Source organism: Echinops telfairi, unplaced genomic scaffold (assembly GCF_000313985.2).
Source record: "Echinops telfairi isolate 266 unplaced genomic scaffold, ASM31398v2 ScPeMD7_23;HRSCAF=83, whole genome shotgun sequence".
Lineage (NCBI taxonomy): Eukaryota > Metazoa > Chordata > Mammalia > Afrosoricida > Tenrecidae > Echinops > Echinops telfairi.
Window position 1 is genome coordinate 83,530,669 of NW_022103920.1, and position 15,345 is coordinate 83,546,013.

At 45.5% G+C, this 15,345-nt stretch overlaps 1 protein-coding gene across 1 annotated transcript in view; it reads left to right on the forward strand.

Moving 5' to 3' along the window:
• The first annotated feature begins 9,019 nt into the window (after positions 1-9,019).
• The window catches only part of SNX10 (sorting nexin 10), a 65,419-nt gene continuing 59,093 nt past the window's right edge, over positions 9,020-15,345 (forward strand). The window contains exon 1 of the mRNA XM_004702732.2: positions 9,020-9,073. The gene's annotated coding sequence lies outside the window, so the exon portion shown is untranslated. The remainder of the gene's footprint in view (positions 9,074-15,345) is intronic.

Here is a 15,345-nt window from a genome sequence, read left to right on the forward strand (position 1 = left end):
GAGGGACACAGATGGGGTCAGCTGGGGAGCACGTCAGTGTGACTGGGCGCACTCACTGCCCTAGAGTCGACTCTGACACATTGCGACCTTCGAACTGCCACCAGGGGGTTTGGAGACTCCAACTCTTTCAGGAAGTAGAAAGCTTCATCTTTCTCCTGTGCAGTGGCAGGTGGTCTTGAACTGCCTAACTGGAGATTAGCAGCCCACCTTACACACTTTCCATCCTAGATACATCTATGGGGCCCTGGGCTATCCCGCTGGGGTGGGCCTGTCGTCTGGGCGGTCCTCAGTGATGTGGACAGCCCTCCTCTCCTCTGCCTCCTCAACTGGATCCCCAGCTGCTTTCAGACGCCACCCAGAGTCCCTTGGAGAGCTGAAAACAGCCACACCAGTTACTTTTTCATTAGCATTTGCAAGGTAATGGAGGCTCAGCAAAGGGACCTGGCGTACTGTCAATTGAGAACTCTGGAATGGATGCTTCAGGGTGACTCACTGTTTAATTCAATCACAGTGTGACCCACTTGAAATAAGACTGTTTTGAACAGAAAAACTATTATTCATATTTATTTCTTTAAAAATTATGGATTAGGTTGGGGGGCGGTCATAATTCACACATTAAAAAGGTTAGAAATGACTCCAGAGGTGCCCTTTAAGATTGGGTTGCATGTGGCTGGTGGCCCTTTGTTGAGAGGCAGTACAAGCTAGAAGAGAGAACTGGCATTCTGAAGTTCTGAGGGTTCGTCTGGAGCAGGGTCAGCGAACTTTTGAGGTGGGAGAGCCAATCCTGTGCCTCACAACAATTTAAAAATCACTCAAGAGTCGTAAATACATATTTACAGACAAATGAAATCACCATCATCTGAATAATATCCTTTAAAATGTTTATAAATGAAACTCTGATAGTTTTATTTTCATTTTCAGTTTTATTTCAGAGCCGCATCTACGTACTGAAAGTCAAATATGACTAGTGAGTCACAGTTTGCCAACCCATGGTCTAGATCAGTGGTTCTCAACCTTCCTAAGGCCGCAACCCTTTAATACAGTTCCTCATGTGGCGGTGACCCCCATCCATAAAATTATTTTTGTTGCTACTTCATAACTGTCATTTTGCTACTGTTATGAATTGGGCTACCCCTGTGAAAGCGTCGTTTGACCCCCAAAGGGGTCATGACCCACAGGTTGAGAACCGTTGGTCTAGATCCTGGTAGTCTAGTGGATTACATGTTGGCTGCAAATCACTAGGTCAGCAGTTTGAACCTACCACTCCCTGTGAGGGAGAAAGATGGCTTTTTGTTCTTGTGAAGATTTTCCGCCTCAGAAACCCCCAGGGGTAGTCCTGCTCTGTTTCATAGCATTGTTATGGGTCGGAATCCTAAGGAATAAAGAATTCCTACAAAGCAATAAGAAAAAGAATAAGAATTTTTAAGGGAACACAGTTATAGATAAGAACAACTCATGGAAAAGATGCGCTACTCACTGGCAGGGGTCTGTTCCAAGTCCTAGCACCCCTGTAGGAAAGAGTAGGGTCTCCAAGATGATCCATCTTCATGGGAGCAGACAGCCTCCGCTTTCTCCCAGAGTGGCTGATGAGTTGGAACTGCCAGCCTTGTGCTTAGCAGCCCCATACTTAACCCACAGCACCACCAAGATTCCTCTAAAAGAAATTATAATGGCTCTTAAACTCATAGTACATGCTTAACTACATTCATAACTAAAGAATGCCAAACTCAACTCGGTAAAAGAAGGCATATTTCACCAGAACCTGGAAAAGGTAATTGAGATTGAGATTGGCAGAGGTAAAAAAATATTAAAATCAACCATGCTAGGTATGATGTGGAAAACAGAATGCACTCATATACCTGGGTGAATGTTTATTGTTTCCTTGCAGAGTTATTGATTCACTTGAACTTGCTTGACCCAGTAACCCCACATATAGAAATGGATTCTCCATGTATGGACTCACTGGGATTCACTGAGCACTGAGTAGAATAGCCAAACAGTGGATGTAACCTAAATGTTCCCCAGGAGGGGCTGGTGCAATGAGTTGGTGATAAAAGGAGAACAGATTCTGTGGATAGATGTGGAACAATCCAAAAGAAACGAGACAGAGCAAAGTATAGCTGGAATGCTACCATTTACAGAAAAGGAGGGCAGATAACAGATACAAGGATAAGTCAAAAAGTATTGCTACACAGGTTCCAGTTGATGCATGCATGGATTTACTACTCCAAACAAAAGTGTTTGACCATCTTTCTGTGCTCCGTGGATAGCTGCAGAAACATTCTCTTAGTAGTGCACATGTCCTAGTCTGTGTTAGAGCACTTTAGTCTGTGTTAGAGTACTTTAAACACGATGACCAGTCAAAACATGGCTTCCAAGGCAAACTGCACCAATTCAGTTCACAGCGGCCAGGTCAACTCAGAAGGCTATGTAAGCTCTGTTTGGGGATCCCAGAAGGGTTGTATAGATAGGATACAGATAAATCACAGAACCTGATTGGGAAGCCTTTTAAAAAAGTTCTTTATTTAGCAGTTTTTTTTGCAAGTAATTCACAAGTCATACAATTCAATAGTTCAATCATCTTAAAAAGAGTTCTACAATCATCACAATTAATATTAGACAGTTTCCTCCTTTTCTTGTACCCATTGTTATTAGCTCCCTATTTTCCCCAAAGTCCTCTGCCATACCTTCAAGGAACCATTAATCCAGTTCCTGTCTATATAGGTTGACTTTCTTGGATTTTATATACAGAAAAGCACTGAACAAAACAAAACTAACAACAATAGCAAAGTAAAACAGAGAAAAACTTCAATAGAAAAGAAAGCAGAAAATACTAAAAGCTAGAACAAATTTAAAATGGGTCAAAAGGGAGATCAAATGATAAGGCGTCAAATTTTACCCTCACTGCATCTGCAATAGTCCACTTTCCAGTGCTTTCTGCATGATAGCCAGGCTAGTCACATCTCTGGTCTGTGGTCAGAGGGATTCATCACAGATTTCATCGAAATGTATTCCAACCCCCCCCCTTTTTTTAAACTGAAACCACTTTAGACTGGGTCAAAAGGGAGATAAATGATCAAACATTGCATTTTAACTTAACTGCTTTTGCCATAATCGACTTTACAATGCTCTCTGCCTGATAACACGGTTATTCACATCCCTCAACTATGGTCAAAGGGAATTCATCGGAGCTTTAATCCATGTGTGAACCCTGCAAAGGGATTTTGGGCGTCCACTAGCAGCCGTAGCCTCCTGAAAATCAGGTGTTCACGAATTAAGCTTAGCTATTATTTCCTCCTTCAGATTTGGATTTTACTATTTCTAATCCTTGGATCACGCAGGCTGGCATACTTCTTTCATGTGGACTTAGTTGATGCCTCACATAGATGACTGCCTGTTTGGAGGCAAGCCTTGGAGATCCCAGATGCAAGTCTTTTGATTGCCAGGCACCATCTAGTTTTCTTCACTACTCTTTGCTATAGCACCCATATCGTCAATGATCTCTTTATGAGGGTAAGCGTCAAGCAGGACCATGCCATAAGAATGAATTGTTTTTAGATAGGGGCTAGAATTAAAATGTGAGTCCACATTCCATTCATGTATCTATGATTTATATATGTCTCAGGTTTACCTTAGAGACATTGTCATTTTATGCTAGAGAACATTGTCAATCATCCACCTGGAGCATAAGGTAATCCTATTGACAGTATCATTAATTTAGCCAATGGTATAGAATTTAAAACACTATTGAGAAAAGGAAATTATACCAGTATAGGCTAGCTATGAACATGAATTATTTTCTTGTACAGATTAAGCTACTAAGTGGCTTGACAGTATTTACACAAACAATGGGGGTGGACGGTAAGGCAAAACTTTCAATAATAATGTTTCACAACAGCAGAGCCACACATACCAGATTAATACATGTTATAATAAAGCAAGGAGGGCATTAAAATAGTTAGTATATGATAGTCCTGAGCTACCATTCCTTAGTCACCCTCAAGGCAAGAGATCTGAATTAAAGTGCAGTGACTTGCTAGTCTATGCCCTTGCCATGGTTCTAGGGAAAGTGAGCCTTAAGTTCAAGGGCTACCGGTGAGTTTGAGGGGAAGACCTTTTAAGAAAATTGAAAAATACACCAGTGAGAAAAAGACCAGAGAAGTTGCTCCAGTGAATTTTATTATTTTCTTTTCATCATGACCTGATGGTAACAAGGGCTAGCTATCCTATGGGAATTACATTGGGAAGCCTTACCCCTTTTGCTGATTGGAAAGCCTTAACCCTACCTGATCTTGCTCCTTCAGACCACTTTTTGCTTCCTAAACCGAAAGAACCCTGAGTAGGAGCATAATTGGTGGCCCGTGAGGATGCCCAAACTGCCATTTTGACGTGGTGTGAGTCAAAGAACACAGAATTCTTCAGGGAAGGGTTAGAGAGATGGAAACTCTACCTCCAGAAGTGTGTAGACCTAGGTGGGGGAATCTTTGGAGAAGCCATGTGTCTATTAGTCTGGGTAGACTAGAGAAACAAATTCATAGAGACTCATGTGAATAAGAAAGAGGTTTATATACAAGAGCAATTGAATATTGAGAAAACATCCCAGCCCAGTCTAGATCAACTCCCTAAGTCTGATACTAGCTCATATGTCTGATACTAATCTATAAAGTCTTCTTCAGACTCACGAAACACATGCAATGACGCCAAATGCAGGACGATCACAGGCCCGTGGGTTGGAAGTCTTCTGGATCCAGTGGTGTTGTATGCATCTCAGTGCTGGCAGGGGTCTCCACGCGGCTCCTCCAGCACCCAGTGCTGCATCGGGGTAGATCAATGTGGCTTCTACTTAGGGATGTCTTGTAGGGAGTCGGCCTTGTCAGTAGAGAGTCTCCAAGGGAGTAAGCTGAGAGAGAGAAGTCTCTCCTGCCTCCAAAGAGGAAACTACAGGAGTTCCCAGAATTCTCAGGAGAAGGCCATGCCCACACAGAGGCCTCATTGGTTATGACCCGATTGACAGACTAGACTCCACCCCTTCACTCTGAATCCTCTCAAGTCCCACTCCACCCCTTCACTCTGAATCCTCTCAAGTCCCAAATTGACAACAGATTATGTAACTACCACAGTGTCCAAAAGTTCTGATATTTCAGTTTAATAAAATTTCTGGGTTTTTTTAGTAAAACTTTTTGATTTACCCTTGGAAGTGTATATATGAAGACCTTCTAAAAGTCTATGGGAAAATGGAATGAAAAGAGAGTGGAATTTGCCCATGAACTAACACCCCCCCACCCCACCCCTGCAAACCATTTTATTGGGAGCTAATACAGATATCCTATCATTCTATAGTTTAATCACATCAGGCAGTATTGCTACCACCATCAGTTCCCAAACAGTCTCTTCCTTCTTGAACTCCTTGACATCAGCTCCCTTTTACCACCCCTCCCCACCAACCCCGTGAACTTCGTGAAGTCGCTTGTGTTTTCAGAAAACATTTCTGGAGGAATACCAAAAGGTGGCTGTGAGGTTGGGGAGAGAGGGAGAGGTGTATGGAGTGAGTGGCTGAACACATGTTAGTGCTTCGAGTAGTTCTTGGCCATTGTAAGAGCTATGTCCATGTTGGATGCTGTCATTTCACCTTAGTAGATGGGTAAGGCAAGGGGTGTAGAGATAGGAGATAGTGGAGGATCCGAGGACAACAGCCCCCCACTGTGCCTGAGAGAGGAAGAGGAGGCGCCTTCCAGAGAAAGGCAGAAAAAGCTATTGGGAGCATGGAACCAGAGAATGATGACTTTGAAAACTGGGTTGAGGAGTGAGCACTTTTTAGTGCCTTAGAAGATTCAGCACGTAGTAGGAGGTACAACGAGCACAGGAAGGATGTGGGTCAGCTTCCTCTAAGTGGGGCAATGGGTTTCATTTCTGAGCCATAACTGGAGTCTTTTCCCCACTCTTCTTTTCTTTCTTCTTCTTCCAACCTGCATGGTCTGACTGACCTCTAACCAAGATGATCTCCCACTCCCCGGGCACAACTGCACTTCCAGTTAGGGTTCTGAGGTGGTTGTCTAGTACCATGTCAGCACTTTAGCCCCAGGGCTCCATTTCTCTAGGCAGAGAGCACTCTGTGATATCTGTAGTTGGCTCTCATGTCTGCATGTAGTTACCAGCTCCTTCAAAGCCAGCTATCTGTCCTGCTTTTCTGTCCCTATAGAGAGAGGGGAGCGGAGACCTCAGCTGGATGGCTTTGATGGGCTACCAGCCGGGCCTTTTGTCTGTCAGAAGCTAACTCCCTTCCCTCTTCTGGCTGTGGCCTCTCAGCATGTAGAGCTGATTCTTGAGCGGATGAACTATAGACTCTAGGGAGAGGATGCTCATGGTACATGTCGAAAACACAGGGGACTCAGCAGGTGGGCACACTGTAAGCAGAAATGGGAGTCTAGATTTTTCAAACCAGATAGCTTTTCCTTGTGCTTGGTCCCTTTGCAAGGAATCCCACTTTCCTTTCACCAAGAGCTCCTCTCAGTGACTCTGGGTTCTCATGGATCTGTCCCTGAAACAAGGGAACCCCAAGCCAGGCTTTTCTCCCACGGAGAGCTTTATGATTCTGGCTCTTTCTTCCCTCTGTCCAGCTCCTCTTATTCCTGCTGTCTTTTAAACAAACAAACAAACAAACAAACAAACAAACAAAGCAAAATGCATGCCATGGAATTGATTCCAACTCATAATAACCCCATGCCGTCTTTCATCTCCCCGAAGTTCAGGAGGCAGAGTCAGTTTTCAAGGTCCTTCTGTACCTATTATCTGACAGGTGAAATTGTGCAAGCAGACCAGTCAGTGATCATGAACGAATTCAATACCCCTCAACTGGTCATGCATCTGCAGTGTTGCCTCTGGTTGAACACCTTTGCTTCTGGCGTATCTGGATGAATGTGCATTGATTCACTGTTCCAATAATCAATTATTTTGCAGGTCTGGTTTATCAGGAAAGGGGTGTGTCAGGGTTGTATCCTTTCGCCACGCTTGTGCCATCTGTGTGCTGAGCAAATAGTTTGAGAAGCTGGATTCTATGAGGAAGAACTGTGCATCAGGATTGAAGGAAGGCTTGTTAACAACCCGTGCTATGTAGACGACGCAACCTAGCTTGCTGAAAGCGAAGAGAATTTGAAGCACGTGCTGATGAAGACCACAGAATGCCTTCAATATGGATTGTACTTCAGTGGAAAGAAAACCAATCCTCACACCTACCAATAAGTTACGTCATGAACAATGGAGAGCAAATTGAAGTTGTCAAGCATTTCCTCTTGCTTGGATCCATGATCAGTGCTCATGGAAGCAGCAAAGAGATCAAAGGGTGCCTGGCACTGGGTACCTCTGCCGCACAAGCCCTCTGTAAGGTGTTGAAGAGCAAGGGGGTCACTTTGAGGAGGAAGGGGTGGTGTTGGGCCAGTTGACTAGAGAAACACATTCAGCGACACTCACATGTATGAGAGAGAGCTTTACATCAAGAAGTAATTATACATCTAGCAAATATCCCAACCCAGGCCAGATCGAGTCCATAAGTTCAATACGACCCCGTAAGTCCGATACTAATCCATAAGTCCCTCTTTGAACGCATTCAGCCACATGCAATGATGCAGAGGATCAGAGGCTGGTGGGTGCAAAGGTGAGTGGCTCCAGTGGGGGTAGACACAGCACAGGGCTCTGGCAGGTCTCAGAGTGGCTCGCCAGAAGGAAGGTGAAGGCAGAGAGAGGGGGGGCCAGCCTCCAGAAAGCTCTTCATCTATGTCCCACCTCCAAAGGAGATCATCAAGCTGCAACCTGATTGACAGGCTGAACTCCACCTAGATCTCCTTGCAGGTGCCATGTTGGCACAAAACAACCGAACTATCCCAGGGCTGCCTGACCTAAAACATGGTGTTTCATTCACTTCATATACATGAGAAAGCTGGATAATGAATACAGGAGACCAGAAAGAATTAATATCTTTGAGACTGGAGGAACCACTGAGGATATGACCCTTAGTCACCCTTCAGGTTAGACATGAACTCACTCCCATGACTCAGTTTTCTCTAAGGGGAACAGTCACAGTAGGGAGGCACACACTCCGGAGAATAACCAACCATGAGAACAAAAGGGCAGCATTGACCCAAGGAGTTCGGAAAGTTCCAGCGCGTTAGGAAAGGAGCAATGGAAGCAGCAAGCACAGGGAGGAAGTGGGATAAGTGATGGGACATTATGGGAATTACAATCATTGATATGAAACCAAGTATGTATGAATTGTTGAATGGGAAACTGAACTGCCGTATAAACCTTCACCCAGTCTACATAAAAAGTAAAAAAACCAACAACATGATGCACTTCCAGGTATTAAAATGCAGAAGTTAACAGGTTAGCTGTGTGTAGTGTGTGTGTATTTGTTTCTACAGAAAGACCCGGAAGGGCATCTGAAGGAGCATTCTGTTTGAGACACTGTCGATGAGTTGATTCTGACTCACATTGACCCTACAGGGCAGGGTAGAACTGCCCCCGTGGGTTTCCCAGACTGTAACTCCCTGGAAATAGAGAGCCTTTCTCTCAATCCTCCCAGAGCAGCATATTAGAAAACCAATCAGCTGGTACCTGAGCTTACAGACCCGGTGAGCTGCAGTCTTGCCTCCAAAGGCTATGGTTTCCCTGACTAAAGCACTTCCTTGGTTTACACTTGCACAATGCCGTGTTTCCCACCACCATCGGAGTGCTTGGAATATCTGCTACTCCCTGAATGGAGTAATCAGAGGAACGAGGTAGTCCCCAGATAAGACTATGGGTTAAAACAAGGTCAAGTATTTAGGCTTACTTGAATTTAGGGCTTGGCCAAATCATGTGGCTAAATTTGTTTTCTCTTTTTTTCCTGGTCACTCATGTAACAGAACTCCTCCTCCTGCACATCTCCGCCCCCGCTCTCCTCTCAAAGCCCGTTGCTCACTTGTGGCATAAAACTAAAACAGCAACAACAACAACAACAACAACACAAAAAAGCATTGGGAAATCTAGCCTGGCCTCAGACTGTAAATCCAGAAACCTTAAGAACCTGATTTTTAGACAGGTAACAAATCCAATTTTCTTTTTTTAAAGGTGTTTCTTCTTTCGTTAAACTAAGCTAGCTTGCCTCTGCGTGGACTTTCATTCTGATGGACTTACTGCTTTGGTTAGTTCTTTTTGAGGGGGGTGGTGGTAATTATTTGAAATGAGGATGGGCTGGTGCTGTGTATGTAGCTGACTTAAAACCTGCTGCTCTTAAGCCCTTGGCTTGCCGGCGCTGAGCGTGAGCGCTGAGATTCCTCTTGGCTGCCTGTGTCACTGCCTTCACTGCAGCTACTTTCACTTTCATCGCTGAGTGACAAGAGCAAAATCTAGGAACTGCACGTGACGCTGCTCAGTCTCCCTGTAGTAAGAAAAACATAATTGGGGAAGAGAACACAGATGGAAATAGCAGGATCCATAAAAGAGAAACGCGGTAGGTAGTGGAGTCAGAAATGAATCAAAAAAGGGATTCAAACAAAATACATTCATTGGGTTGGTGAAAAGTCAGTAGTGAATTTGTGTGCGTGTGTGCCCAGGAGGAGCGATGGACAGGGTCCTCGGCGTGCTAATGGATAGCAGACTGACCCGGTATTACTTTAACCGCAGTGACTGATGTAATAGTGCACGAGTGAGGTGAGGGGTACCGGTGGTTAAGAGCTGCAGGTGAAAGGCTGCAAGCTTGAACTCACCCCGAAAAACTCAACACCCAACTCACTGCCGTAGAGTTCATGCCGACTCACCGTGACTCTACTTAATAGGGTGAGTTTCCCAGACTGCAACTCTTCACAGGAGTGAAAGCCCGTCTTTCTCCTGAGGAGCGGCTGGTGGTTTCCAATTGCAGACCTTTCGAATTGCAGCCCGATAAGTAACCGCCAGGACTCCTCCATCCACCCAGAGGTGCCCGGCAAGACCTGCTTCTGAAAGGTTGTCCCAGCCCTCCGAAAACCTCATGTTGTTAGGCTGTTAGCTGCCCCCGGACGGTTCTGACCGGATCAACTATTTGCATAACAGAAGGAAACACTGTCATGCCCTGTGCCATCCTCACAAGGATTCTTGCACCCCTGGGCCATTCCATGTTGTTGGGGGCCTTCTTCTTTTCGCTGCCGCCCTACTTCACCAAGCAGGATGTCCTTCTCCAGGGACTGGTCTCTCCTGACAACAAGTCCAAAGTATGAGTCTCACTGTCCCATCAAGCAGTTCTGTTCAGCACAAGGGGGTGGCCGTAAGTCAGTGATGCACCAGCAGCCAACAAACACAATCACGATGAAAGTCAAGCTACATGTGTTGCAGTGTTGCTGACTCGGATGCACAGCGACCCCATCTAGCAGAGTAAAACTGCTGTCATCGTGACAGAAGCAGGCTGCTGTATCTTCACCCGTGGGGCCGCTGCTGGGTTCGAACCCCGACCTTTTGAATAGAAGCTGAACACTTAACCAAGGTTCCTTCAAAAAAAGCTCAAGGGCTACTTTCAAAAGGGGTGATTCCTTTTACATAAATCGATTTGAAGCTATCAAACCTGAGATTTTTTTTGTATCAGGTTAACATTTAGTGTTATAGTGTTAGCATTTAGTGTTATATACAACTTATTTGCTTAACATTTCAGCCAGAGTAAGAAATGCAATCTCAGTTCATCATAACAAGTGATAGTTTTGTATTCTAGGTCTAGCCTCAGAGACAAATGGGTGTTAGTGGACCATTTGGCTTCCTACCTGAATGAGATTGCCCAGAAACCACGGCTTCTGGATGGGAGCAGTAACTCATTGGTGTAAATGACATCATCCTTTATCCGTGATAAGCTTGCCTCCCTGAAATGATCAGATAGAAGGAAACCCCTTGTTCCTTAACTCTTGTGGCCTTCACCACCCATGTCCAAGGTGTTGTCCCAGTGGGTGGAACAAAGGGCAAAGTCTAATTCTTAACTAATAATCATTATTAAAAACCAGAATGGAGTTCACTGCCATCAAATTGATTCTGACGCGGAGTGGCCCTCTGTAAGGTTCCCCAGGCTGTACATCTATAGGGTCACTATGAGTCAGGTGGACTCTGTGGCCGTGTATGTAATCGTTCATAGCAAGCATGGATTACTGCTTGCTATGCAGCTGGCATCAGGAGCCCTGGGAGTGCTTCGGGGGACACATTGGGTGGCTAATGAGAAGTCTGCAGTTCAAACCTACTAGCAGCCACTTGGTGGGAGAAAGTGAGGCTGCGACTCCCGTTACAGTTTCATCTCATGGGCAGTTTCAGAAGCCCCCTGGGGCAGTTCTCCGCTGCCCTGTCAGTTGGTGGATTTTGGGTACGAGGCAATCACTCGAGTGGGTCTTTTCTATACACCAGTTCATTCCTCACAACACCTATATAGAACTAGGCTCTGTTTATAGATGGGGATACTGAGGCACACAGAGGGGTAGCAGGGGCCCAGGGCCTGCTCAGCAGAATTAGAGCCCTGGTGGCATGACTCCAGAGATGTGCCTGCACCTGTACCTCATCATGCCCTTTCTCAAAGGTGCCTCACCCCTGCGAGGGTTCACAAGCAGAGACTTTCTGTCAGCCCCAAAGGTTGATTGCCTTTTGCCCTTTGCCCCAGGATGGTCAGGCAGCTTTATGGTCCCACACGTGGGAATTACATCAGGTCACCTGTGCCTCGCTCGTCTAGTGCCCTGAGCTGCCGAGTAATTTCGGAGTGCTCTTCTGCCGTGAGGCCATTCATCATGACTGCAAACGTGCATCGCCTCTCATGTGCCTGGTGCTGGAATAGATCCCGGCGATCCAAGACAGACAAGAAGAACCCTTACCCAATTTATAATAAAATATCGTTATGTAAAAACCAAAACAAAACAGACAAGCAGAATGAGAGGCTGTGCTAGCTTGTGGGGCTATAGTGATTCTGCAGAGAAGGGTCAAACCGCTGTGGTGAGCGCTGTGAAGACGAGGAGAAGGAGAAGGGGAAGAATCCGTAGGGGGAGTTGACTTTGTTGGAGGGAGTTAGGGTGAGCCCACTGGGTCAGTGAGGTTGGAGCTGAGATCTGAAAAGTGAGTGGTGGTGTGTTAGTCCGGGTAGACTAGAGAAATAAATTCATAGACTTTCATATGTGTATAAGAAAGAGCTTATATTTTATGTAATTGTATGTTAAGAAAACATCCCAGCCCAGTCCAGATCAAGTCCTTAAGTCCGATATTAGCCCGTATGTCCAATACCAGTCTATCGTTCCTCTCCAGACTCAAACGCAACACATGCAATGACACTGAATGCAGAAGGATCACAGGCCGGTGAGGGGAAAGTCTGTCTTGTGGATGCAGTGGGGGTGGAAACATGTCAGTGCTGGCGTGGGTCTCCACGTGGCTCCTCCAGCTCCAGGGCTGTGGTTCCATCGGCTTAGCTCCATGTGGCTTGTCCACAGGAATGTCTTGCAGAGAAAGAGTGTGTCCCACCTCCAGGGAGGAAGACTGGAGTTCCCAGAACCCTCAGGAGAAGGCCATGCCCACACAGAAGCATTGTTGGCTATGACCTGATTGACAGGTTAGACTCCACCCCTTTACAAGTTGACAGGAGATGATTTAACTGCCACAGGTGGTTATCTAGTGATGGATAAATCTAAATTCCAGCACTGCCTCCCTACCCCACCCAAATTATAATTTTTTTTTGGCTTGAATTTTTTATTGTGATTAGGTGAAGGTTGACAGAGCAGTTTTACCTTCTGCAGGTATACACATTGTGTTTCCACTCATCCTTCTTGTCCCCTTCAATGTACCAAGGCTTACCCCACTTCTTCTCTGGCTTCCAGTTTCCATTCACCCTCGTTCCTAACCCTGTACCCTTAAAGGGTTGCTTGTTCTAACATACAGGGGTATACAGTAGCTCCTTTGATTACCATTTGTATTTTCTGTGAATTTCCCCAGGGATTCAAGAAATAGGCTTTTTCCATAAACCGTATCTTATTCTGATTAGCAAGAGCTGCGAAGTACTTGAAAGAAAAAAAGGGGGTCTGGAAAACATGGGATTTCATGATGGGCTCCAGGTAGAGCAGGTGGCTTTGGCACGGAAAGATCCAAGACCAAGCTGTTGGTGCGAATCACGTCCAGGATGCATCTTTCTTGAGTGTGATTATAATTTATAGGAAAGATACTAGAAATTTAAGACACAGCTTTATGAGCTCTCCTGTCCCCGATTTCTCAGGGCTGTTGTTATTGTAAGGTGCTGTCCCGTTGGCTTTTGACTCGCAGCAACCTTGTGTCCAATAGAATGAAACTCTGCCTGGCCCTGGGCCATCCCCACAATCACTGTGATGTTTGAGCCCATGGTTGCAGCCACCGTGTCAATCCATCTCCTCGACAGCCTTCTTCTTTTTGACCGCCCCTCTCCTTTCCCGAGCATGATGTCCTTCTCCAGGAACTGGTCTCTCCTCATGTCTCAAGTACGTGAGCGGAAGTCCCGCCATCCTCACTTCTGAGGAGTACGCTGTACTTCTTCCTAGACCAGTGTGTCTGTTCTCCGGCAGTCCGTGGTCCTTTCAGTAGTCTTCGCCAACACGGTAATTAAAATATGTCACCTCTGCTTCGGTCTTCCTTATTTATCGCCCGACCTTCACATGCCTGTGAGGTGATTAAAAATACCCCACCTTAGTCTTCAAAGTGACATCCTTGCTCTTCAATACTTTAAAGAGCTCTCGTGTAATACATTGTTTGATTTCTTGATTGGTGCTTCCATGAGCAAGCAAAATGAAATCCTGCACAACTTTGTTCTTTTCTCCACTTATCATGGTTTTGTCTGTTGAGCCAGTTGAGAAGATTGTGGTTTTCTTTACACTGAGCTGTAATCCATGCTGAAGGCTGCAAACCTTGATCTTCAGCAGCTTCCAGTCCTCCTCACTCGCTGTAAGCAAGGTGTGTCATTTGCATGCTGCAGGTTGTTAATAAGCCGTCCTCCAACCCTGATCCCACATTCATCTTAATATAATCCAGCTTCTCTGATTATTTGCTTAACATAGAGGTTGAATAAGTATGATAAGAGGATGGAACCCTGATGCACACCGTTCCTGATGTGAAACCACGCAGTATCTCCTTGTGCTGTTCACACAATTGTCTCTTGATCCATGTACACATTCTGCATGAGCACCACGAAGTGCTCCAGAATTCCCATTCTTCTCAATGGTATCCACAGGTTGTTATGATCCACACAATTGAAGAATGCCTTTGCATATTGCCAATAATTGCCGATCCATCTTGATTGCATGTTTGATCATGCAATCAAATTGGTAGGATTCTTCTCTTTCTTCATCACTGGCTTTAATGGTTGCTGCCAACTTTGAATGATAGTTGTATCATGGACTACCGAGGAGCAGCTGGTGGTTTTGAACTGCTGACTTTGCAGCCCAAAGCGGAACCGCTACACCACCAGGGCTCCTGCACCGCCTTAGAGACGGAGAAAAAATACCCTACTATAAGGAGGCTCAGCAGGGAAAAAACACCGTGCTTCGCGGCGCACAACAAAAAAGAAACAACAAAAAAACCTGGGTGGGCCAACAAGGGGGTTATAAAAAACACAAAAAAAGTCACCGGTCACACACACACAAAACAGACAAAACCGTGGGACAACACACACACACACAGGAGACCCAGACAACAGAGACACTGCCACACCCCAGAGGAAGGGCGAGAAAAAAGAAGAAGGAGACATGGTCTCTTGGTTCAGGTAGTTGTGACCTTTTGCTGGGAGGCGTGGTCGAACGTATTGGTTGACCCCAGTGGCTGAATTAAGCCCACCTGGGCCTAATTTGGGCCACGCAGGTGTACTGCCCACCTGGCTCGGGCTTGAATTGGCTCATGCCTAGTAGTCTTTATGGCTGAGGCTCATCTGGTTCTCCGCAGCATCCTCTTGAAGGGTTCCTCCAGCCATGGAGAGGGACACCCTCTGTCCCTATGCTGCTACCTAACACGATCACACACAGCATTGTGCTTCCATGAATCATGGAATTAATCATTTTGATGACGAATGTGACATCATTTCCTGTGAATCTGTCATTCCTAGCATAGTAAGCATGTGATTGTCTGATTCAAATTGACCAGTCCATATCAGCTGACTAATGCTAGGGAAATGTGTTCCATTTCATTTTTGATGACTTCCAATGATTCAAACTTTTACGTTCAGTGCTCTGATTATCACTGAATGTTCGGAGCTGTTCATCCTCATCAGCAGGTGAAAGTGTGAAAAGCTTCATCCACATCAATGCAGGTGATTCTGCTTTGAGAAAGGCCGCTCTTCTGTGGTTGTGTCTTGAATGTCTTCCAATCGGCCGG